Genomic DNA, 25,530 nt, shown 5'->3' with positions numbered 1-25,530 from the left:
GCTAGATGATGCCATAGTTCATTGAGTGCCTAATCTTCCCTAGTAAATAATCCAACCCCAGACACTTTCTAGCTGTATGACCTTAGGCAGTCGCCCAATCCTGCTTACCTCCATTTCCTCTTCTGTAAAATGAGCTGGAGAAAGAAATGGTAACCATCACACAGTACCCTTGCCTAAACAACAACAACAAAGATCACAAAGAAGAGGGCACAACTTAAATGGCTGAGCTACCAAAAACACCTACTATGTGTCAAATACTTTATCAAGCACTTTACAATTATTATCTCAATTGATTCTGCAAGGTAGGTACTATTATTATCCCTATTTGCAGCATGAGAATTCAGAGGTAGAGTGGTTAAGGTCATATTTCTCTAGAAGGTTTATGTACCAAATGAAGAGTATGGTATTTTTCTTCTACAGACTAACAATAGAATATGACATGGTAGGGTTTTGAATAGATTAGATAAATGGATGCGAGAATCCTTCCTAACCTTGAAATTCTGTGGTTCTTTGAGTCATAGAATCTTAGAGTTGGAGGGCACAGAAACAGACTATCATTGTTGGACAGAGTCCTAGAACTCAGAATGTCAGAGCTGGAAGGACCTTAGGACATAATGTCAGAGCTGGTCAGAAGCAAGATGTCTTAGAACACAAAATATTAGATCTAGGAGGGACCTTAGAACACAGACTGTCAAAGCCAGGAGGCCCTTACAAGGCAATGTCAGAACTGGGAGGATCCTTAGAACTCAGAATATTAGCAAGGAGAGCCCTTAGAACATATAATGTCAGAACTGAGAATGCCTTCAGAATACAGAATGTCAGAACTTGGGAGGAGGGCCCTTACAACACAGTATTTTCAAAACAGTAGAGTGTTATACTATGCAATGTCAGAGCTGGGAGAAGCCTTAAAATGTAGAATGTTTGGTGACATAATGGGGTATTTGAGCATAAAATATTAGAACAATTTAAAAATCCTTTAAAAAAGAGTGATTTATCACAAATCTGGTGAAAAACAGCCAATACAAAACTCAGGATTTCTGACTCTGTGACCTCCATGGGCTCTTTTATTTGCTTCACCCTCTTGGTTGTTCTTCTTTCTGTTTCCCACTCAGAGTAATTCGCCGTGTGTAAGAAGTTGGAGCCAGCCTCCCCTTCTAGCTTTCAGTGCTGTAATATTCCAGGTCACAGCCCTGGGGAACACATTCCTTCTCCTCAAGTCTGACTAAATGATCATGAGTATCTTGCTGCCTGTTCAAACAATAAGAATTTAGCATCTAGCAATAGCCCTTAGAAGGCAGTGGGTGGGTACTGATGCCAGGGGGGCGTGGAATGAACCCTGTGAAATCAGAAGACCCAATTTCTCTACTGTGAGACTTCACATCTGTGTAGAACAAGCCGTTTAAATCTCTTCCACTCTCTGGGACTGAGTTTCTCATCTTTAGAAGGAGAAGGTTATCTCTAAGATTCCTTCCATTGCTAAACCTAGCCATTGAATATAGCAGGAACCCAGTCCATCTTCCCACACTTAAAAAAATCCTCAGAATCTGGCACAGTGCCCCTCATGCTGTGCTCGCTTTATAGGCGTTTCTTAAATCAAAAACCCTGGACAGCTTACCTGACAGATGGTCAGCTAAGCCCATACCTTCAAGTGACAATGACTGTGAGTTCTTCTGAGGCAAACCACTCCATTTTTGGATGGCATTGATATTTGTTCCATGGTAAACTTCATCCTATTAGTTCTAATTCTAAGAAGCGAAGCAAGGCTAATCCCTCTTCCCCATGACAGCCCTTGAGATATTTGAAGATGGAAGCATGTCATTCCCCCCCAACTCTACCCAAGTCTTTTCTTCCTGAAGCAAAGTTTCCTTCAAACCGTCCTTGCTTGATGTAATTTACAGGTCTTTCCCAGCCAAGTCACAGGAAGGACTCATTCCATCTCATCCACTTAAACCTATTGTCCCTTGACATGGTTTGATTCATTCTGCTTGTCCCCATACTGTAGAACTAAGATCAGTGAGTGAAAGTTGAGGCTAGATAGGAACTTCTTCCTAAAAATGAAAGCTGTCCAAAAGCCATGTGTGTTGTATTGGGAGAAATTGGGGTTTCCTTCACTTGAGATCTTCCAGGTGGAAACTGGCTGACCGATTGTCAAGGATATTGTAGAAAGAGTTTTGTACAGCTGTGGTTGGATTGGTGACTTCCAAGGACCCTCATCACTCCAAAAAGCTATGGTCCCCCAACTGAATGATCAAATCTAACTAATTTGATTCAATTGATGGATATTAAGGGATTTTAAAAAGAGTGAAACATAGAAAAGAGGGGCAGGATAGCTGTGTTTGGGTAGAAGAAGGGTCATTATAGAGCCTGCTTAGTCCAGAGTGGACAGAAGTAGAGTTAACAATGTAGAAGTTGCAAGAGGTAGATTTGGTGTAAGAAACAAAACACTTCTTAAAAATGAGCTATTGAAAAAGTGGCATAAGCAAGATAATTGTATAAATACATATGCCTGTATTGGATTTACATATATTTTACCATGTTTAACATATATTGGATTACTTGCCATCTAGGGGAAGGGATGGAGGGGAGGGGGGAAAAATTGGAACACAAGGTTTTGCAAGGATCAATGTTGAAAAATTATCCTTGCATAGGTTTTGAAAATAAAAAAGCTTCAATGAAAAGGAAGAAATATAAGGAAAATGAAAAAAGAAAAGAAAGAGTAACACAGGCTACTTTCTGAAAAGGTGAGCACTCATTAGATGGAGGTGTTTAAAGAATATTGTAGACAGAATTCTTGTTAAGGTACAGACCTCTGAAGTTTACTCCGAGCCTCCTAGAATGGGATATCCTAAACCAAACCCCAGATATTTGAAATGAGGTTTCAGCAGGATAAAAGAAAAGGAGCCATTCCTCCTCCTTATGAACTCTTGTCCTTCTAGTCAATCAGTCTGAGATTGCATTAGATTTTTCAGCTTCCACATCACATTACATAGCAGCTACTCATCAATCTTGCGGTCCACTACCACCCCAAAAACTTTTTCATATGAACTGCTGAAAAATCTGTTACCCTCCCTCTCCCCCCTGGCTTCCTAGAATAAGTATTTCTTGACTATCTGGATTCTTTGATTCTGGCTTCCAGTTTTTGATTTGTTACTTATATTAAAGAATTGACTTGCCTTAGAATATACTCAAAGGATCATGGGTGAAGATGGAAGGGATCTTAGAAGTCATCTAGTCCACACTCTCATTTTACAGATGGAAAAACTGAGGTCCAGAGAAAGGAAAGAGACCTATTCAAGGTCATACAGCTTAAAATAAATAGTGAAACCAGAGTATGAATGGTTATCTGGCCATTGTGAGGAAAGTCCTTTGCACACTTAAAGTCCTATAGATGTGAGTTGTTGACAGTTTCACTGTATGATTCATTCACACAGGAGGAAAAGCATCCTGGCACCTTCTTTGCCACCTGGTTTGGACCCTTCCCTTCTCCCTGCTTCAGTTCCCAAGTCTGTGGGCCAGAGAAGTTAATCCCTCTGAGAGGGGCCAAGTGCCAGTGAACTGTAATGTAGGGTTTTCATTGGTATTCAAGTCACTGCCCCAGGCTTTAGGTCAGTTTAGGTCAGAAACTCAGTTAGGCTCCCCTCTTTGATAGTTAATAGGAATTGACTAAGAAGCAGCTAGAACCCAAATCAAGGGTCTTTTAGGGATAACCCCACCCCTCAAAAAAATTCAAAACCCAAATTTTGAGAGGTTTATAGTCTGGTTGGAAAGACAGTCATGTTCAAACAGACCTCATGATCCTGTACCCTCTGCAAATGACAAGGAGGATAGCCTTGTAATTAAACCATCTGCTGGCCCTTCATGTCCTTCCCCAACTGAATTTAGTTCATCTCTCCCCACTTGCACCTGCTTATAGCTCTACCTACACACAGCAAGTGTTCACACAGAAAATCTGTTGGCGAACTGGTAAAAATAAAAAAGCATCCAATCAACATTAAACAGTGAGCCAGTATAGCTCAAAAACATGGATACAGGAAAGGGGTACACAAAAAAGAAGTGGACCTGGGATTAAACATGTGCATGGAGTCAGGGTGATTTATCTTTCTAAATTTAAATCTGGCTTCATACTCTTACCAGCTGTGTGACTCTGGACAAGTCACTTAACAGTTTTGCCTCAGAGCTGGAGAAGGAAATTGCAAATCACACCAGTATCTCTGCCAAGAAAACCCCAACAGAGTTCATGAAGAGTCCTGAAGACTGAACAACATGGGGTTAATAAGGGAAGCCATCCATGAGGCAGCAACCTTTGGGCTGATTTCTTTTTCTACATTAGTCCTCGAAGTCCCCAGTTGTGCTGAGAAACTCACAAATTGCCGCCTCCTATAGGAAATAAGCATATGCCTTCAACCAATAGATTCTTAGACTATAAGAACATGAAATGTTCAAGCTGGAAGGAAACCCGGAACAGAAACTATCTGGATTGAAGGAGACTTGAGAATATAGAATGTCAGAGCTGGGAAGGACCCTGGAGACCAGGATATCAGAACTGGAGATGTTAGTACAGAGCAGAGCTAGAAGGATCCTTAGATCATAGGATGTCAGAACTCAAAAGGACCTTGGAGACTGTCTAGTCCAGTTCAGATTAATTTGTCTGGGAAACATTTCACAGTATTAGATACATTGACAGAACTTGTAAATGTTGGTGATTGATGGGATGATGGAAGGGATAGTGAAGTAAAAGGGTCAGATCATAGCCCCAGAGCACTTTCTTCTGTAAGTTCCAGGGTACTATAGCCTTGTAGCAACATAGTTACGCTCATCAACAACAGGCTTGCAGCAGGCAGGCAGCCACTAAGTATTTACCAAGGGCCTACTGTGTGTCAGATACTGCAGTAAGGACTGGGTGTACAGAAAGGCAAAAGTCCCCCCCCCCCCCCCCCCCCCCCCCCCCAGAGCTCCCAGTCTAAGGGGAAAGACAGCATTCAAATAACTAGGTACCAACAAGATAAAGACAAGATAAATCAAGACAAGTAGAATCAAGGCTTCTCATAAATGAGATTTGGGCTGGGACCTGAAGGAAGGTAGGAGTCAGAGATGAAGAGGAAAACCATTCCAGACATCAGTAATCATGTCCAGATTTCTGATGATGAGTATCTTGTGCAAGGGATAACAAGGAGACCAATGTCCCTGGATTGCAGAGTATGGGAGGGAGAGTGAAGTTTAAGGAGACTGGAATCTGGCCTTTCTGTACCAGTGTTGGAACATATAATGATTCCGTCTTATTCTTCTTCCCATTATCTGCTTTTCCCTTGGTAGGGAAAATGTTCATTGGCTTGGTAATGGGATTGTAGATTTAGAGGTTCAAGGATCCCAGAGGCCATTGATTCTAGCCACTTCATTTTACAGTTCAGGAAACTGAGACCCAGAAAGTGATTTGAACCCATGGCCTCTAAATCCAACACTTTTCCCATTGTTCCATTCTGATTCCCTGTCCCCATCCTCTAGCTCTCTTCCCCAGATCTCCCATGAAATCATCGTATGATGTTGGACTAAGAGGTCCCATCCAACCATATTTTCTTTGTTCTCTGTTCTTGTCTCTTTCTTCTCTGACCATCTTTTTTCGCAAATTCTATACGTTAAGATCTCTTCCAGATCTTAAATTTTTTGAGAAGACAGGGGAAGGGACCGGATTATTGTGGATTGGATTGGGGGGAAAAATCACTTCTAGCCGCAAATCTCCTCTCTCACTCTATCACTTTCTTCAAGAGAACAGAAGGGCCGACCCATGAGGCCCACACAGGGGCCCCTCAGGCCCAGGCAGAGAGGAAAGGGTCGGGCCACTCACTGGAAGGTATATGTGGCAGTTGAGCCCCTGGGGGCTTTCACAGGCAGGCAGCCTCTTTGTCTTAACAAAGATCACTGAGCAGGTAAAAAATTCCAGGCATGTTTTCTTCTGACAGCTAATTGGGTCCTTTATTAATGACCTGGTGCTTTCTCCGGGGTAGGTGGAAGGGGGTGGGAGTGGGGAGGAAGGCTGGGCAGGAAAACTGGGGGACTCAGAAGAGAACTTCCCCACAGGTGGGGAAGATGACTGAATGTCTGAGGCCTGCTGGAGGGAAGTGCTCCAAGCAGGTGACCCTGAGAACACTGCCAGCGGGAGAGCAGGAGAGCGAGGGGCTTTCCCAAGGACCCCAGGATTCCTGAAACTAAGGCGTTTGCTCATGGAATGAGGCAACAGCTTTTCACATTATTGGTTCTGGTAGAGCAGCACAACAGGATTGTATGTAATTGGAGAGGGCACTATATACATATACAGATATGTATACATTCATACGCACATGCTTATATATATTATGTATATATGTGAATGTATGTATACATATGGAGAAAGAGACAAAGATAGAAGCAGGAGAGACAGACAGGTGGATGGACAGAAGGAGAAACAAAGTAGAGTGACAGGAGAGACAGAAAGAGAGAGAGAAAAGCAGAAAGAAACAGAAAGAGACAAACAAAGAAAGAGAAGAGAGAAAAGACAGAAAAGAGAAAAAACAAAACAAAAAGGGGGAGAGGAGAGGAATAGAGAGAGAGGACACACAGAGAAAATAGAAAGAGACTAAGAAACAAAAAAGAGAGACAAAGAAAAGAAAGAGAAAAATACAGAAGGGAGGGAAGAGAGAGATAATAGAAGGAAAAAAGACAGAAAACAGAGGCAGAGAGATAGACACAGAGAAAAGAGAGACAGAAAGAAAGACACACAAAGAGAGGACAAAGAAAAACAGAGAGGAAGAACAGACAGAAGGAAAAAAACAGAAAATAGAGAGAGATAGATGGAAACCGAGGGGCAAAGAGATAGAGGAGAGGGGGGATGAAACAGGAAGGGAAAGAGGGAGGGAGGGAAGGAGGAAGAAAGAGGGAGAAGAAAGAGCATGGATATTTTAGAAAAATGGCTGCATTTGGAGTCATTGTCTTGGATTTGAATCCCGGTGCAGCTGCTTATTAGTTCTGTGACTTTGTGCAGGTGACTTTCCCATCTGGGCCTCAGTTTCCTCATCTATAAAGCAAGCAGGAATGGACTGGATGGATTCTCAGGTTTCTTACAGCCTGACTGCCTATAACCGTGATCATATCCCATGTCCACAGAACCAAGTAGGAGCAGGGGGACCATCAGGCAGACCTGTGGTGAGCTCCACCACCTGTCAATACAGCTGCCAGATGTGTGCAGCAGGGGCTCCCCCATAGCCAGATATGGCAAGCATTAGGAAGCATCCGGCTTCACCTCTGGCGTATTTGTAATGACTCTTTAATGCTTCAGCTTGGGGGCATCGGGATTGCCCAGAGGAGGTCCCTGTGCAGGCAGGCCCAGACTCAGGCACGTTGCGTAAAGTCCCAAGCCCGAGGTTTACAGAGCATCCTGTTTCCTTAAGCACACCACAGAGAGTCCTACCCATTGGGCTCATAATAAATAAGGATAAGAAGAATAACTCACATCTCTCTCACATAACCGTTTACAAGGAGCTCTCACATCCATTAACTCATCTGATACTTCGCTGCTATAGCAGATAACTCAAAATAACAACCTTGTGAGAGAGAGTTATTATCTCCATTTCACAGATGAGGCAGAGTGTACTATTACACAATTGATGTAATGATAACCTATTGATTATTATGCTATTAATGGAGACAGTACTCTTATTTCACACTGAGCTTCGGAGAAGAAGCAATGACTTGCTCAAGATCACAGCTAAACAAATAAGAGGGGCACAGGATCTTGAAATTTCAGAGCTGGGAGGCAATCTGATCCAACTAAAGCCTGAATAAAAATCCCATTTACAAAATTTTAGAGGCAGTTAGACCACAGACCACTGAATTTGGAATCAAGTTCTGAGTTCAAATCTAGCTTCAAACACTAGCTGTGTGACCCTGGGCAAGTCACTTAACTTGATTTGCCTCAGTTTCACCTTCTATAAAATGGAGATAATGACAGCACCTCCCTCCCAGAATCATTGTGAAGATAAAGGGGGATAATATTTTTAAACTGTTTTGCAAGCCTTAAAGTATTATATAAATATAGTATTATTTTATTAGGTATTGTTAATATCTTGAACAAATAGTCATTCAGTTTCTCCTTAAAGACCTTCACTGAAGGGGAAACCTATCACCTCTCTAGGCAGTCCATTTCACTTTGGGATGACTCTCAGAGAGTTTTTTCTGATAACAAGCTTAAATTTGCCTTTGTGTAACTTCCAGGAGTTATACCTAGCCCTATCCACTGGAGACAATCCAAACAAGACCATTCCTCTGCCAGAAATTAGATTTTTAAACAAAGTTGTCATGGCAGCCCTCCCCAACCTAAATCCTTTTCTTCTCCAGGCTAAACGTCCCAAGCAAATTCCTTCAGCCTCATGGTTTGTATCCCTGGGGCCTCTTTTCCATCCTGGTAACTCTCTATCAGATAGTCTGTAGTTTATCCAGGTCTTTCCCAGACTGTGGTACCCAGAACAGAACAGAATAATCCAATCTGGACTGCCTAAAGCCACCCCCTACTTCCTGGACATCTTGCCTTTCTTTGTGTGATCTAACAGCTTTAGTAGGAAAACCCAGGCCCTCTGACTGCAAATCCAGGCTTGTCCTATGGCTGCCTCCCCCCACCCTTGCTTTGAAAAGCTCTGGTGCTGGAGTCTCCCCTGAAGACAGTCCATTATCCCGAAGATAAATGAATCTCCTCACCAAGCAGCCTCCACTCCCCTCCTGGAGGCTGGGGCACAGTCCCTGGGGTCTTGGAAGCAGAGACTTGGGTTAAGTCTTTTTTTATGAGTGTCACTCCAAACAAGTCATTTCTTCTCTCACTCGGGCCTCCCTTGACTCATCTGTAAGATGAAGATGGATAATAATTTTAGAAGTGCCTTCCTCCTAGGCTTAGTATAAGCTGGGAATTAGTCCTCTCTCTTGACTTCTCTTGCCACCATACAACTTCTTATTGGCTATTAGTAGGAGAAGGGGCCTTCAAAATCATTTTTTAAAAAATCTCTCCCCATCATCATATTAGATCTCATTTTTGGAACAGGCTAAAGTTCACAGAGCTCTTTCTTTACATCACCCCTTTAAAGAATGAAAGGCCATTTGCAGGAGGTAACCCAACTTGTGATTTCATGGATGTAAGGACCATAAAGTGAGGAAACAACCAGTATCTACACTGCCGCCATTTACAGCCTTAAGCGCCTGTGAGAAGCTTTACATATGGTCTGGATTCACACAATGGATAGGTCTCAGAGGTAGGCCCAGGTCATCCTTGACTTTGCAGTCCAGCTCTCCATCCATCTCGTCCTGGATCCAGTACATTAGTATTCCCGTTTGCAGATGAGAAAATTAAGGCTTAGAAGGGAAATAAGTGATTTGCCCCATGTCAGCTGCATAATAAGTTACGGAGGTCTTTCAGGCCCGTCCTAGTCCAAATTTGTTATAAAAAGACTTTAGATACAGAAGTCCTTCATCCTTTACTTTGCTATGTGACTGGAGACAACTCGCTTCAGTGAAATAAATTCCAATTCGAGCCAACTATTATTAAAATAATCTAGAAAGGGAAGAAGTCATAAATCAGAGATCTAGAACTGAGGAACTTAGGACTTGTGAAGCGACTTACTCAAGGTCATTCAGAGAGAAAGTGAAAGAGTTGAGAGAGAGTTGAACTCAGATCCTCTGACATTAAATAGGTTTGGTTCCCTTCTGGTCCCCTAACCCCAGGGGAGACCTCTGTCCCAGGCCCTCCAGGACACATTCTATTTTCTTGGAGAGAATGTTGCTCGATTGCCTTTCTGCAAAAACAGATCCCCTCGGCTTCCCTAAATATGGTCAAGGCAGATAACAGGACAGCACTAAGAAATGTCCCTAATTGCTTCACAGGAGTAAGGAGTCACCCTGCAGGCAGATAATTAAAAAGTTCAGAACTTGATTAATTGGGAGGAAATTGGAGGAATTGGGCTCCATGCTGGGCGTTGGGGAGCTCCTGCTGCCGAGGCGGGAGAGGAGTTCGGGCAAGGCCCAAAGGCGGCTGGGGCTGTGTGGGAGGGCCCCTCAGTCACCTTGGGAGGAAGTGGGCAGCCTCCGCCCCAGGCCGGATGGGGAGCAGGGGAATTTATTGCCTGGGCCAGAAGCCTAGAGGCTTGGGGTAGATCCACTGGGCAGAGCCTGAGCAGGGAAGGAGGGAGGAGGGAGTCCTGTCAGTCCCAATAATGGTTTGCAGGTGTGTAAGACAGAGGCCTGGCTTGCTTCACGGAGGGCTAGTAACAGCCACTGTCTTCCGTGCCCTCCTCACCTCTGCTGCTTGGCTCCTGGGCTTCCCTCAAGTCCCAGCTGAAATCCCATCACCTATAGGAAGCTTTTCCCAACTCCCCTTCATCATACGGCTTTCTCCCTGTTCATCATCTTCAGTTTTTTCCTTCTATAACTTGTTTCTTCATAGTTGTTTGCATGTTGTCTTCCCCTGTTGACTAAGAGTTCCTTTAAAGCAGGAACTGTCTTTTGTCCTTTGTAGCACCAAGTAGGTGCTTAATAAATGCTTAATTGACTAACTGAAAGCTTAAAAGAGAGACAAATGTTTACTGATTGACTAACTGAAAGCTTAGAAGAGAGACACCATAGTGCCATTGTACATTGTGAAAAGTGTTCCTTTGGAGTCAAATCATTTAACTTTGCTAAATTTCATTTTCCCATCTGTAAAATGAGGGAAGTCTTTCATATGATTCTGGCTCTAAATCTGTAAGCCTCAGAGACTCAAAGAGCCAATGAGAATATGGCCATGAGTTCAAGGCGCCATAGAGAAAACATTAAAAAACTTAGAGAATATGGATCATAGATTTTTAAAGTTGGGAGAGACCTTGGAGGTCATCTCATCGGACTCGGTAATGTTACCGTTGAGGAAAGTGAGACCCTGAAAAGTTCAGGGACTTGCCTAACAAGCATTTAGTAAGCATCTACAGTATGCCAGGAATTGGGCCATTGGAAGGTACAGTGGATAGCCTAGAGTCAAGAAGAACTGACTTTAAATCTGGCCTCAGATACTTAGTAGCAATGTGGCCCTGAGCAAAGCACTTCAACCTGTTTGCCTCGGTTTTCTCCTCTGTAAAATGAGCTGGAGAAGGAAATGGCAAGTTACTTTGTATCTTTGCCAAGAAAATCTCAAATGGGGCCAGCTCAGGCACAATGGACCTAAATTAGCACAGTGGACTGAGAGCTCTGGACTTAAAATTAAAGCCTGAATTCAAATCTGGCTTCAGGCAATTACTAGTTTTGTGATATTGGTGTAGTCCTGTTTGCCTCAGTTTCCCCATCTGTAAAATAAGCTGGAAAAGGAACTAGCAAATTACTTTGTACCTTTGCCAATAAAACCTCAAATGGGGCCAGCTAGGGCACAATGGACAGAACACTGGACTTAAAAATCAGGAAGAATCATCTTCCTGAATTCAAATGTGGCTTCAGACAATTACAGACAGTATTGTGAAACAGGTGAAGTCACCTAATCCTGTTTGCCTCAGTTTCTCCATCTGTAAAATAAGATAGAGAAGGAAATGGGAAACCACGCTACTTTCTTTACCAAGAAAATCCCAAATGAGGTCAGAAAGAGCCACGAATGAAACAACTGAACCACAACCAGTGATATGCCAGGAACTGTGCTAAATGCTGGGACATAAATAAAGGCAAAAATCTATCTTTGCCCTAAAGGAACTCCCAGTTTAATGGAGGAGCACAACAGGCTGTGCACATATAAAATATATACAGCATAAATTGGAGATAATCTCAGAGGAAAGGCACTGGCATTAAGGGGAATCACAAAAACAGCTTCTTTCAGAAGGTGAGATTTTAGCTAATACCTGATGGAATCAGGAGACCAAGATGGAGGGGGGAAGACTGCCCAGAAGTCGGGCGTTAAAGCATTTTGTACCAGGAACCCCAAAGGAGCCAATGGCACTAGACCACGGCAGGTGGTATAAGAGTGAAAAGGTGGAAATGGAGTAGGTTGTGAAATATTTTTAAAGCTAAACAGAGGATTGTATATTTGAACCTGAAGTTGATTGTACAGATGGGTGACATGATCGGGCTTGGGCATTAGGAGGATTTCTTTGACAGCTGGGCGGAAGTTGGCCACACAAGACTCAGCTAGGGTTAAAAAGCCCAGGTTCTCAGCCATAAAGCCAGGTTCCACAGAACCAAATTTGGTCTTCTGGAAAAGGAGCTTTGGGGCTTTGAGGCCTAATTAGGCCTGGGTAACTTACTCTCTACCAGGGATATAGAGAAGGAGAAGAACTGGAAAGGTTTGGATGAGCCCCAGGGAACAAGAACAGCAATGCAAATACCACATTTTCATAAGGCGCAGGTATCACCCAACACTTGAAGTCTAGTCTCCAGAAGGCATGGTTGTCTGCCCAGTTTATCTTGTCCAGTTTAAATGCAAATCACTTCAATTCAACTAATACATATTAAGTACATACTTTATGTAAGGTACTAGGGATACAAAAGAAAATAATAATAGCTCCTGCCTGCCCCATAGGGAGCTTACATTCTATCAGGGAGATAAGACACACAGCAAAGTTCTAGATACCCCATTATGAGGGGTTGGGAGAGCTCAAGTATGTTCACAGGAAAGTAGAAGAAGAATTAAGGTGGTTTTTGTTTTGTTTTGTCAACTATCCACAGCTTTTATTTATTAATAAATAATATTTTTCTTTGTGATAGCTTTCAAGTCTCAGTAATGGCTAGCATTGTGTATTGTTTTAAGCATAGGAAAGTACTTCACAAATATTTTCTCCTTTGATCCTGATAGCAATCCTGGGAAGTAGATTATCCCCATTTTACCTATGAGGAAACTGAGATTAAGTGACTTGCCAGGATCAAGGTTTTAAAAGCTCCATTCTGAAATAATGTGAAGAATGAGGATAAGAGAGGGCAACTGGAGATGTTTAGCCTAAAGAATTGAAGACTTGGACAGGGATGTGCATCCTATGTTCAGATATATAGCAGTTAGGTTGTATAATGGATAGAGCATGGAACTTGGAGTTAGATTCAAATCCTGCCTTATACACTTACTATTTTTGTGATCTTGGGCAAGTCACTTGTGCCTCAGTTTCCTCATCTATAAAATGGAAATAATAAAAACACCTATCTCACGAGTTTGTTTTGAGGATCAAGTAAAATACATGTAAAGCACTTTGCAAACCTTAAAGGGTTATATAAATCCTAGTGACTATTCTTATTAAGTAAATATTATTATTAATTAGCTGAAGGATTGTCATGGAAAAGAGGGAACAAACATATTCCATATAAAAGGGAGAACTGGGACTAATGGTTAAAAGTTACTGTGGGGCTAATAAAGGGAAGCATTTCCTTCAGGGTCATTCAATGATGAAATGGCCTGTCTTCCTGGAATGACCCTGAAAAAAAATCCTTTACACTGTGGTGTAAATGACTAATGAAGTTTTCACTTTTGATTCTCCTACAGACATTTGCATTTTAACTGATGGAAGTTTAAGCCTTAAAGGCAACACTCAGATTGAAGAATTTCAATTATCAAATCAACTGAAATTACAGCTGCTAAAATGCAGTCTCCTGTTTTTCCCAAAATGACTAAGGGGAGTTAATGCCTGGGATAGATTCAGAGATAGCAGGAGAGTACCTAGCTGTCCTTGAACTCCAATCGTCCAAGTCAGATGAACTCCATCCTCAGTTACTGAAAGAAGTGATGGCTGAGCTACTGTTAATTGTATGTGAAAGATCACAGAAAACAAGGGAGACGCCATAAAATTGGAGGCCAAATGTTCTGATATTTTTTTAAAAAGGAAAGAGAACAAAATCTACAAACTATAGGCCAATGAGCTTGATTTCAATCATGAGAATATTCTAAACCAGAACATTAAAGAGAAGGTGAGGAAAATGTAGAAAGGGAAGCAATGATTACAATAATGCTACTATAGCTTCCTCAGAAACAAATTAGCCTCATTTTCCTTTCAAACAAGATTTCTGACCTAGTAGATGATGGGATAGGTTTAGATTACCTAGATTTTAGGAAAGCTTTTTGGTAATGGCATATTCTTATGGAGAAGATGGAGAGAAGTGATTGAGATGATTACAGTTAAGTAGGTCCCTAACTGGTTGGATAGCTGGACTTCAAGAGGAGTTATTAATAGTTCAATATGCCCATCACTGGCCACAACTTCCTTATATGTGTATATCTCCCCTAAGAATTGCATCTCTAGCATTTGGGACATAAAAAGCACTTAAGAAATACTGTTTAAAAAAAAAGAAGAAGAAATAGTGTTTCATTCATTCGTTTGTTTACACAGTGGATTAGTACCAAAATTCAAGCTAAAATCCAGTACTTCTTGCTTCCAAAGCGAGACCCACACTGAGCTTTCTGAAGGCACACGGTACTGCTACAACTAAAAATATAAAAGGCCTTATCTCAGAAAGATCCAGTGAGTGGTATAGACCCTCCCTCCCAAAAAAAAAAAAAAAAAAAAAATCCTAAACACTTGTCAGTATAGACAGAAATTATTTTGAAATAAAATAGTATCTCTTCCCTAGGCGGGCACCATAAAAAGAACTTTTGGCCAAAAGCCACCAAGACAAGATGGAGTCATAAGGCCAGGGTGAGAGAAGATCGCCAGGACCGCCATGAGCCCCGCTCCCCCCTGGAGCTCCAGGTGCTAAAGTCTAAGGTGATAATTGACAGTGTGGAACCCAGATTAGGAGAGAGCAGGCAGGGATGCATTGGAGCCGGACATCCTGGGGTCTCTAATTGGCACCTGGTAGACTTGTCTTCTCTGCTCCTCCCAAAGTGCTTAAATACACAAGGATCTGGGAACTCTTTCTCTTTAAATCTCATGGTTTAAGGTGAGGGAAAGAACAGGCCTCCTCAGGGTCCCATTAACCTTTGTTGTCTTAGGGTGATTTTAAACTTTCAGACTCCTCTGCCTGTGATGAAGAGACTGGCCTTGTGTGAGCTTGGACAGATCACCTTCCTTCTCCAAGCCTCACTTTCCTATTAAATAAGAGAATCAGCCTAGATGTTCTGTAAAGCCCTTGCAGGTCTAAATTTTATCAGTCTGTGATGCTGCAAACATTCTAGGTTCTAAGGGTCCTCCCTGTTTTAATATTGTGTTCTAAGGTTCCTCCCAAACCTTGACATTCTTCTCTCTAAGGTTCCTTCAAGCTCTTACATTGTGTTCTAAAAGCCCCCCCAACTCTGATATTCTGTATTCTTAGGTTCCTTCCCACCTAACATTTTTGTAGTCCTTCACTTCCTTTGCTAGCCTTAGTTCTTCCTAATTTCAATCCTCCTGCCACAACCTTCTCAGGACAATATTTTGCTCTCCTATTCATCCTGTATTGCATGGTCTTGCCTCTGTCTTCTATACCCTCCTTTTCAAAACCAGAATTGGTTGGGAAGTTCCCAGAAAATACACAAAGATAGGTCTCTAAAAAACAAAACAAAACAAAACAAAAAAAAAAAATTTCATTTTTCCTTCTCACTGGAATTATTCTCTTTTGTGTCTTCAGAACTTTACTCTTGACAATTACTCAGACATCTTGGGTTGATTTTCCCTGTAGAAATCCATTTGCTCCTACCTAGAGAATGTTTTTTTTTTTATTTCTAGGCAGCTGAGTGGTCTAGTATTGGACTTGGAGTCAAGAAGACCTGAATTTAAACCTTCCCACAGATCTTTCCTATCTGTGTGAACCTCAGTCTCCCCATCTGTAAAATGGGAATAATGATAGTACCTACCCCTATGAAATTGTTGTAGGATCAAATTAAATAATGTATGGCAAAGCATTTTGTGTATCTTAAAGTTCTATATAATTTTAACAAACTATATAGCCTTCAAGGTCCCTTCCAGTATGCAACTCTCTGGACCTCAGTTTCCTAATCTATAATATGAATGAGTTGGATTCCACGGGTTCTGATCCCATAAATTGTATACAATTGTCCCATTTTACTAAGGAGGAAACGGAGATATTGATCTATTTCCTGGTCACACAGCTTTTAATCAATCAGTAATCAATAGTCATTTATTAAGTGTCTACTAATGTGCCAGACAATGGAGAAAGGAAGACAAGAGTGAAATGAGTTCTGTCCTCAGGGGGCTTACATTCAGTGATAGCGATATAATATGGTCACTGAAAAACTAAAACTGCTCTTGTCCACAGTACAGGGAGGTAGTGGTTCCAATGGTCAGATTATGCATAGGATAGTTGGGGAAAACCACATTCTAGAAGGAACATTGATCCTGAGGAGAACAGTCAATCTGGTGAAAGACCTTGAGTTCCATAGAAATCGCAGTTGAAGGAGAAAAGCCTCGGGGGAGACTGAGCTCTGTCCTCAGTAATTGGAGAGTTGTTCTATGGAGGAGAGATGGGGTGGTACTGATTGGCCCTGGACAGAAGAACTAGGAACGATGTGTAGAAAACCACCTGGAGGGAAATTGGGGCTTTAAAGTAATGGAAGATTTCCGTTAGGAAATTGTTAAATTGTTAAATTATTCCATTGGAGCTGTCCCAAAGTACTTTGGGAAATAGTGAATTCCCTTGGAGGTGTTCAAGGAAAGGCTGGACCATTGATTGTTGATTCTTTTATCTAGGATGTAATGAGTAGCTAGGGGACTGGAAATCAGGAATGTTCTTAAGTTCAAATCCAGCCTCGGATACTAACTGGCTGTATGATCCTGGATAAGTTACTTTGCCTGCTTTCCTCAGTTTCCTCTCCTGTCAAATGAGCTGGAGAAGGAAATGGCAAACTACTCCAGTATCTTTGCGAAGACAACCCCAAATGGGGTCACTGACACCCAACAACAACAAAAATGAGTTGGACTAAATCAGGGTGAGAACATTAGTCCTGGTAGCCATATTAGGCCCTCAAAATCTTTTGCTAAAGTGGCTGAAGGCAATGATGAGTTAAAAGCTAGGTACAGCAACTTCCTACTGCTTGCATTCTTTAAGTTAATAATTTTGTATGTCTGAATGGCCCTCGGCAGAAAAGAGTTCCCCACACCTGGACTAGATGGTCAACACCCTCAAGTTTACCCAGCCAACTTCCCAGCCAGAGCAATCAGAAGATATGGGTTTAACTCGCAGGATCTGAGAGGAACTTCAGAGACCATCCCTCTTTCTTCCAGGACTCTGAAGCCTACGGCTTTCCCACAGTTAATTTACCATCGAATACTGAATCAGGGTGAATAAGATCTGTTCTGGCTCTCAAAGTCAAGGATAACCCAGAGAAAAAGTATCCCATAATGATGTGCTGGCATAAGGCAGAAGCATTAGAGATGATCAGAGAAGGAAAAGTTGTCAGGGACTGGCGAGGTGAGGGAAGGTATTGTCTTTGCGTCTCTGAAGGGGTATTACATGGAGAATGCAACAGCTGCTCTTCATCGGCAGTGCCGACAGAATGAGAGGAAATTGGCTAGCACAGCAGCCAAAGGGATTTCAATGAGCAATTATAGGATTTAGAGTTGGAAGAGCCTTTGGACAGCACCTAGAATTCCACAGATTAGGAGCTGGGGCCCAGCCTTCTGAGGAACATGACTTGTCTGAGGTCACACGGCTAAACAGAAGTGACTTGTCTAAGGTCACATAGTAAGCAGCAGCGTAACAGTTGGATGCTAGGCTTCCAGATTTTAACTCAAGAGCACTTATAGATCATAGCTGCCTTTTTAATTATCCATGAGGGTCTCCTTGTCTCTGGCTTTGGAGTTTCCCACTCTGGGCAAAGACTCAAGGCAGCCCCGGAACTCTGAGGTTCTGAATTAAGTCAGATCAAAGACTTTAAAATGACTTAAACGTCATTTATTCCAATCCCTTCATTTTAGAAAAGATAAAACTGAAGACCAGGGACACTGCGTACCCCAGATCATACAGACAGGGAGTGGTGGAGCCTAGAATTAAATCCATGTCCTCTCCTTTTAAATTAAAAGGTCTTTCTTCTATACCATTTGTCTCCAAATCTTTGCTCTGCTTCTTGGTAATCTGGAGCGAGTCTCAGAATCTTATTATAAGACACCCCAAAGACCATCTTGTTTAACACTTACTCCACTCTGAGCCTCAACCTTCTTATCTATTAAATGGGTAGAAAAACCCTGCTCTACACATCAGCAATTCAGTTAGCAGATAAGACAGTGAAACTTCCTGTTATCATTTTTATGCTGTCATCGTCACATAAATGTGATCCAATTCCATTCAGCAAACATACTTAATAAGATCATATTGTATGCAAAGAGGCACTGTGCTAATACAAAGATAAAATAAAAATCCAAAATAGTCTTTACCCAAGGAACTCAGGTCCTACTGGGGGAGATGCAGCGTGTATGCACATGTATATAGTCAGTGCTTAATAAATACTTGTTAACATGAATTCGGATAAATAAGTTTCAGATATTCTGAGCAGAGAGAGAGCACTGCCCCCAAGAGAGGCTTCAGAGTGGAGGTCGCCCTGGATCTGAGCCCTTTGGGATGCTAAAATATTTAAGAAGTGAGGGTGTGAATGGAATAAATTAGCCATAAGCAATAAGATTAGCGAAAGAATACCAGTTTTGGGGAACTCCCAATAAATCTGGAAAGATAGGTAGGATCCAGATTGGAGAAGGCTTTAAATGTCAGACTTCACTCAGGTAGGAGGTTTGGGAAAAAAAAAAAAAAAAAAAAAACAGTTAAGCATTCTACAAGGAGGAAGAGTGAAAAGGGAGCTGTATTCCAGGCATGGGGAACAGATTGGTTGCACAGAGGAATGAAGATGGCGGATGGGATGCCCTTTAAGAGGAACAGCAATCAGGCAGGTTTGACTGGACTGGTGAATGCGTGAAGAGCAGGATTTCATGATATAAGTAGGAATAGCACCTTGAGGATCCTCAATTGCCAAGTAGTTTTGTTTTTGATTCTACAAGTAATATGGGGCATTTGGAACTCTTGGAGTCGAGGCAAAACATGATTTGGAAAAGTAAAAGAATGGAGGCAGGGAAGCCAATTAGGAGACAAGCAAAATAGTCCAGGAAAGAGGAAAAGAAGAATCATGGGGCTCCAAACCAGTGGCAAGGCTTTGGAGTGGAGAGAAGAGAACAGATATGAAAGTCATATAAGAGCCACATAATTCAAAAGCTAAGATTCAAACCTGGACTCCAGGGAGTTCACTGTGACCTGATTTTATCTAGATATACAGCCTTGACCTGACTATGAGGACCCATCCCCTCAAAGAAAAACTGTAGCTTCTTCTCAGGAGGGTCATTCTACCCCTCTCCCCCCTCCCTGCCCCCAGCCCAGTCCAGGAATGTGGAGAAGGAATTTGAAACTCAGATGGTTGGGAGGTGAGGTGGAGGGATCGACCTCTCGAAGGAGGGGGAATGGAGTCCATGTGTACCCACGATCCCTCAGGGGGGAGACCTCACCCTCTGGGAGTGCCTCTGTCTGTCAGGAGCTACGCCAACTGGACAGAAGAGGCATCTGTGGATCCTTTCAGGCGGTCACATCCCTTGTGAGACCCTGCTGCCAACAAGGGGTCGGGCGCTTTGCTGAGTCAGCCAGGTCAGTCCCTGGTCAGAGAGAGAGGATGTTCCTCTTGCCTGCCAGGACAGGGAGATGGGGAGTAGGGAGGGAAGAATCTTGAAATATTCTGGACTATCCATGGCCTGAAGGAGTCTTGGCACATCCTAAGCAGTAGGAACCTCCTTACAAAATTAGATGCTGTGGTAACGCAAAGTTAGAGCTAGGAGGAACCCTAGAATGGAGACCGTCAGAAAGACTCTTAGAACCAGAATGTCAGAGCTGGGAGGAGGACCTTTAGAACCCAGAATGTCAGAGCTGAGAAGAATCTTGGAATATAACATGTCAGCCCTGAAAGGAATCTTAGATCAGAGAATGTCAGAGTGGAGGGATCCTCAGCAAATATAATGGGAATTGAGACCTGGTTTCTGATGTCCACTTTGTCAGATTCTTCCCTGGAAAAATCAGGATGTTTAAATGATATCTTAGGCACCTTCTACTTCTGACACTGTCTTTTATAGACAAGCTTTGGACCACAGATTTAGACTGAGGAGAGACTTTAGAGGTCATGTGGTTCAATTCTTTCATTTTACAGAAGGGTAAACTGAGGCATGGAGAGTTTTTTTTTTTTAGATAGATAGATAGTGATTTACCTAAAGTCACACAGCAGGCATTTGAATTCAAAGCCTCCTCTCTCCCAAATCCAGTCCCCTGCTGTCTCTTCTGACTATATAGCATTTTATATTTCAATTTCAGAAGCAGGAAACCCAAAGCAAAATCGTGTGGCTGTCCAAGCATGGGCCTGCTGAGGGAGCCTCTGAGTGGGGCAGGGTTAATGAGGGATAGCTTCTGGAAGAGGTGACTTTGGAGCCAGGAGAGGAGGGGCACGAGCTAGCTGGGGAGCGGAGACTGGGCATTCCAGATGGAGAGACAAGCAAGCAGAAAGGCAGCCTCGTACAAATCATATTAGGAGGAAGACAAGCAGTTGGAGCAGAGACATGCTGAGCTTAACAGATGAGGGGGGAAAGGTGGGAGGAATTGGTTGCCTGTGTGTGTGTGTGTGTGTGTGTATTCTCTGTCCCAGGCTGGCAAGGAACCAGCAGCCACTTAGCGATTTCAGGACATATCAGATACATAACATTTTTACCTGAACTACCTGTAAATAACCATAACATAACCTTGATTCAACCTGGTTTTTTTCCCCCAAATAATTTACATCTTGTCATTTTCATTGAATTTTATGAGAGGCAAAGCCAGGACTAGTCTCTCTATTCACAGGTGAAGAAACTGAGGCTGGAGGCCAGGAGTGACTTGCACAGCCACCCAGCTAATCAGTGGCAGCCTTGAGACTCAAGCTCTTGTCCCCTGAATCCTAGTCGAGGTCCTCCTCCCTGTCAGCTGGAGACAACTAGATGCTTAGAGAGTCCTGGTCCTGAACCCAGCAAGTGCTGCATTCAAAACCTGCCTCAGACAGACACTTAGTAGTCATGTGACTTGGGTTCTGGCTAAATTGTTTAGCTTTGCTGATCGTTGGTGCTCTCATCTATAAAATGGGGGCTTCAGCACCTACTTCCAAGGTTGTTGTGATGATCAAATGAGATCAATTGATTTGCAATCTGTAAAGTCCCCTTTCAAGACCAGCTGTTACTGTGCTTTCCCTCTGAGCTGTCCAGCTTCCTCACTTCTCCAGAGCTTGGCTGGCCTCTGCAGGGAGAGCATGCTGGGAGCTAGGAATGGATTTAGAATAAAGAGAACCCTCTCATTTTTCCCCCTCATCCTGGGCCTTCAACTTCAGAAAAAACCAAAACAAAACAAACAGTAGATAAGTGAGTGATCAGAGACAAGCATCTCCAGGGTTTTTAATTCCTGGGCAATAGGGGCCCTCTACAGAAAATATGGCTGGAAGGAATATAGTGAGAGGAAGTAAAAAGGAGAAGAGATGAAAAAAAAAAATCATCCCTGATGTGTATTTGGCCCTTTAAAGTTTTCAAATTACTTTGTGTACTTGGTCTAATTCTAGTCTCACAGCAAAGCTGTAAAGCTGGTGTTATTAGTGTTATTGTTCAATCACCTCCGGCTCTTTGTGACCCTTTTGGGGATTTTCTTGGCAGGGAACTGAAGTGTTTGCCATTCTCTCCTCCAGTTCATTTTACAGAGGAGGAAACTGAGGCAAACAGGGTGAAATAACTTGCCCAGGTTCACACAGCTAGTAAATGTCTGAGGATGGATTTGAATTCAGGTCCTCCTGACTCTAAGCCCTGCTCTCTATTCATTGCACAGATTGAGGAAAGAGATGTTGTGACTTGACCTTGACCACAGGGTTAGTACATACTAGAGTCAGGATCTGAATCCAAGTCTTCCTAATTTCATATCCAGAACTCTGCCACAACACAAGTTCTAGAAGGTTAGATTAGCAGATGTTCTTCCTTAGCAGTATACAGAATGTCAGAACTGGAAAGTGACTTTACAATATAAAATGGGAGCATTGGAAAGAGCAGACTTAGAACCTAGAATGTCTGAGCTGGAGCGGCCTTAGAACACAAGATGTCAGAGCTGAAAAAGCCCTTAGAATGCAGAATGTCAGACCTAGGAGGGTCTTTAGAACACAGAAAATCAGAGCTGGGAAAGCCTTGGAATACAAGATGTCAGAGCAGAGATGGAAGGGCCCCTAGAACACAGGATGTCAGAGCTGGGAGGGCCATTAGAACACAGGAGGTCAGAGCTGGGAGGGCCCTTAGAACCCAGAATGTCTGAGCTGGGAGGGCCCTTAGAACTCAGGATGTCAGAGCTGGGAGGGCCCTTAGAACCCAGGATGTCAGAGCTGGGAGGGTCCTTAGAACCCAGGATGTCAGAGCTGGGAGGGCCCTTAGAACCCAGGATGTCAGAACTGGGAGGAACTCTAGATTACAGAAGGTAGATCTTGAAGGGATCTTGGAACATAATATGTTTAGAACTAAAGACCTTCAAATATGAAAACGTAGCCCCCTCATCCGCATATGGTTGCTTGCTTCTTTTTTCTCCCGTTTAGCATCTCCCATCTCTCAATATACAACGCTCCATTTTCTCACAGCCCACTGGTCTCTTTGTTCCTCTTGCCCACTGTCCAAACCGATTTTCAGCTGTTTATTTGCAGTTGAGGATGCTTGATGATAGTTCCCAGTGTGACTCTCCTCACAGATCTTGGTGTTTTCACAGATTCATTCACTCCATTCAAACAGACACATTTTAAGTGCCTACTGCATGCAGAGCTCAAGGTTTTGCTGATTCACCCAGTCTAACAGAGATAGCAGTAATGAGGCCAGACAGTTGTAATACCTAGTGTTACTCAAAGCACAGTGCCTGTCACATCATAAGCATTTTATAAATGTTGTTGTTGTTGTTATTACTACTCCTACTCCTACTCCTACTACTACTACTACTGCTACTACTATTGCTACTACTATTACTACTACACTTGAATTATAAAGTGAATTGTAAGGGCAAAGATAATTACTAAAGGAATCGAGGAGACTTCTTCAGCCACAGCAGTGAAGCTTTCCCAGCATTCTCGGGCGTCAGCATTGGATAGAAGGTCATGAATGCTGGAAGGCGATAGAGAGGGATGTCAGGGCCTTTCCCTAGTGTCCTGTTCATCTCTGTTACGAACTCCAGGCTACCCCGCCTGGCACACTTCCCGGTAGTGTGCTAGAAGAAGCAGAGTATAGTAGAAATGAGAAATATCACAGTCTTGGGAGTCTGGAGACCTGGTCTCTAGACCCAGCTCTGCTGTTAACTGGCTGTGTGACCTGAGGTTGGTTGGCGCCCAACCTGGGCCTTGGGCTCCCTAACTCCTGCTAAATGAGATGATGGAACAAGGTCATGTCAGCAGCTCCTTCCAATTCTGACATTCTCTGTTCTCAATAATACCCAAATGAATGAAATAACCTCTACTTGACATATGAAGAAACTGAGAGCTGGAGGGATGAATTGACTTGTTTACAGTGCACAGTGAGTCAGCAGCAGAGCCCGATTTCCAGACCTCGGCTCCTTCAGCTAGTCCAGGAAGCAGAAGCCCCACTGCCATCCGACTCAGCCTCAGCAAGCCTAGAATGCTTCGAGGCAGATGTGCAGAAAGGGGAGAAGGGAAACAGTGGGATGCGCTAATGGAAAACAAAACAAAAAACACTTCATTTGGAGTTAGAAGGCCTGGATTCGCTAAGAAAGTGTCTTTACAGTATAAAATGGGAGAGCTGAAGTCATTTCCCTTTGTTGGTTTCTTTATCGGTGCCAATGATTCGGTGAGCTCTGAGGTCCGTTCCAGCTGCTAATTCACAAAACTAGTCTGAAGGTCAGGGAGATCTGGATTCAGATCTTGCCTCAGAAGCCACCTGAGCTGGTCTGTCTGAGTCTCAGTTTCCTCCTCCACAAAACAGGAATCCTAAAAGCAAAGCGCCCGTGTCAGGATAGTTTATGAGGACCAAATGAAATCATGTCTGCAGCATGCTTTGCAAACCCTACAGCACTGTATAAATGTCAGCTATTTTTACTGTTGTCATTGTTGTTATTTTCTGGATTTCAAGCGAAAGGCAGAATGGGGAACCAGCAGAGCTTTCTCCAAAACAAATCTGTTCCTTCTGCCTGGGAAGTTGGGAATAGAAAGAGGCTTGCTGACTAAAGAGAGAGGCAGCGGGTGGAGTTTGGAAAAGGCAAGGAGTCCCCCCTGCGTACCCGGGGCTCCTGTTTATTTATTGAGATTGCTAGAACATGTGTCACACACGCTTCAGAGTGCTTTGGGGGCGCTGTGGGGGAGGCGTGGAGGTGACATGCTTCCTAAAGCTCAGACACTACCCTCTACTGTCCGTGGCTGGTGTTGCGGGCAACCTGGACTCTCCAGCTCACAGGGGACTTCCATCCATCTTCCGGGCTGGAGAGTTTCCCAGCAACCCTTGGGAACCTGGTCCCTTAGTGCCAAACTAGGGCTGCTAGAGCTGCTGTAGGGGAAGATGGGGAGAAAGGGAGGGGAGAACATTCCCCAGCCGCTTCCATCCATATTTGGAAGAGAATGCCGCCAAAACGGATCTCTTCCAAGATCAGATTGGATTTTATCGAAGACTACAAGCAGGCTGGGACTGGACCCTGTCAAAGAGAATGAGAAAAAGAGAAAAGGATAAGGATTTAAAGGGAAGGGAGAAGGGGAAAAGTCCTAGAGTTCAAGGACCCAACTTCATCATCTGCCTCTGCCACTTAGGAACACTTATTATGTCAGATGAATTACTTAACCTCCAGGGGCCTCAGTTTCTAGTTTTCTCCTCTGGAAATAAGAGTTTTACCAAATGGTGCCTAAGGTTTCTTCCAATTCAAATTCTGTGACCCTGTGGTCTCTTTGTGAACCTCAGTTTGCTCTTATAAAACCAAGAGGCTGAGTTGCCTCTTGTAATAGGAAGGCCCCATACTCTAATTCTGGCCCAGTTCCTATTACCTGGGCCATGTTAGGTACATCAACAAGCCTATCTGCTCCCACAGGTTAAATATAAATGTAAATATTTGTGTAACTATAAATATTTAATAAATAAATATTTACACAAACATAAATGTTTAATAAATAAATGTTTATATGAATGTAAATGTTCAATAAATAAATATTAATATAATGTAAATATTTAATAAATGAATATTTATCTAATATAAACATTAAATAAATATTTATATGAATGCAAATATTTAATAAATAAATATTTATCTAATGTAAATACTTAACAAAATATTTATATAATCTAAATATTTAGCAAATAAATATGTATATAAATGTGAGTATTTAATAAAAAATATTTATATAAATGTGAATAAAATAAGAAAATAAGGAGGTTGAACCAGATGATTCTTAAGAGTCTAGTTCTCTAAGGCTTTTGCTCCTCTATCTGTTTCAGATATAAAGTGGAGTAGAGTTCAGAGACAGTTCTCACAGTCCCTATATTTCTTAAAAGTCTACTATATCTGTCAGGCCCTGTGCTAGGCGCAAAGGAAACAATCCCTATT

The 25,530-nt window shown here is 42.6% G+C and overlaps 1 protein-coding gene across 2 annotated transcripts in view; it reads left to right on the top strand.

The window, feature by feature from the left end:
- Window positions 1–25,530, top strand: part of EPHB2 (EPH receptor B2) — a 263,109-nt gene that overhangs the window by 168,981 nt on the left and 68,598 nt on the right. The window lies entirely within an intron of this gene.

The sequence above is a fragment of the Sarcophilus harrisii genome, chromosome 3 (assembly GCF_902635505.1).
Source record: "Sarcophilus harrisii chromosome 3, mSarHar1.11, whole genome shotgun sequence".
Classification (NCBI taxonomy): domain Eukaryota; kingdom Metazoa; phylum Chordata; class Mammalia; order Dasyuromorphia; family Dasyuridae; genus Sarcophilus; species Sarcophilus harrisii.
The sequence above is the reverse complement of the archived record's forward strand: the minus strand, read 5'-3'. Positions and strand labels throughout refer to the sequence as shown.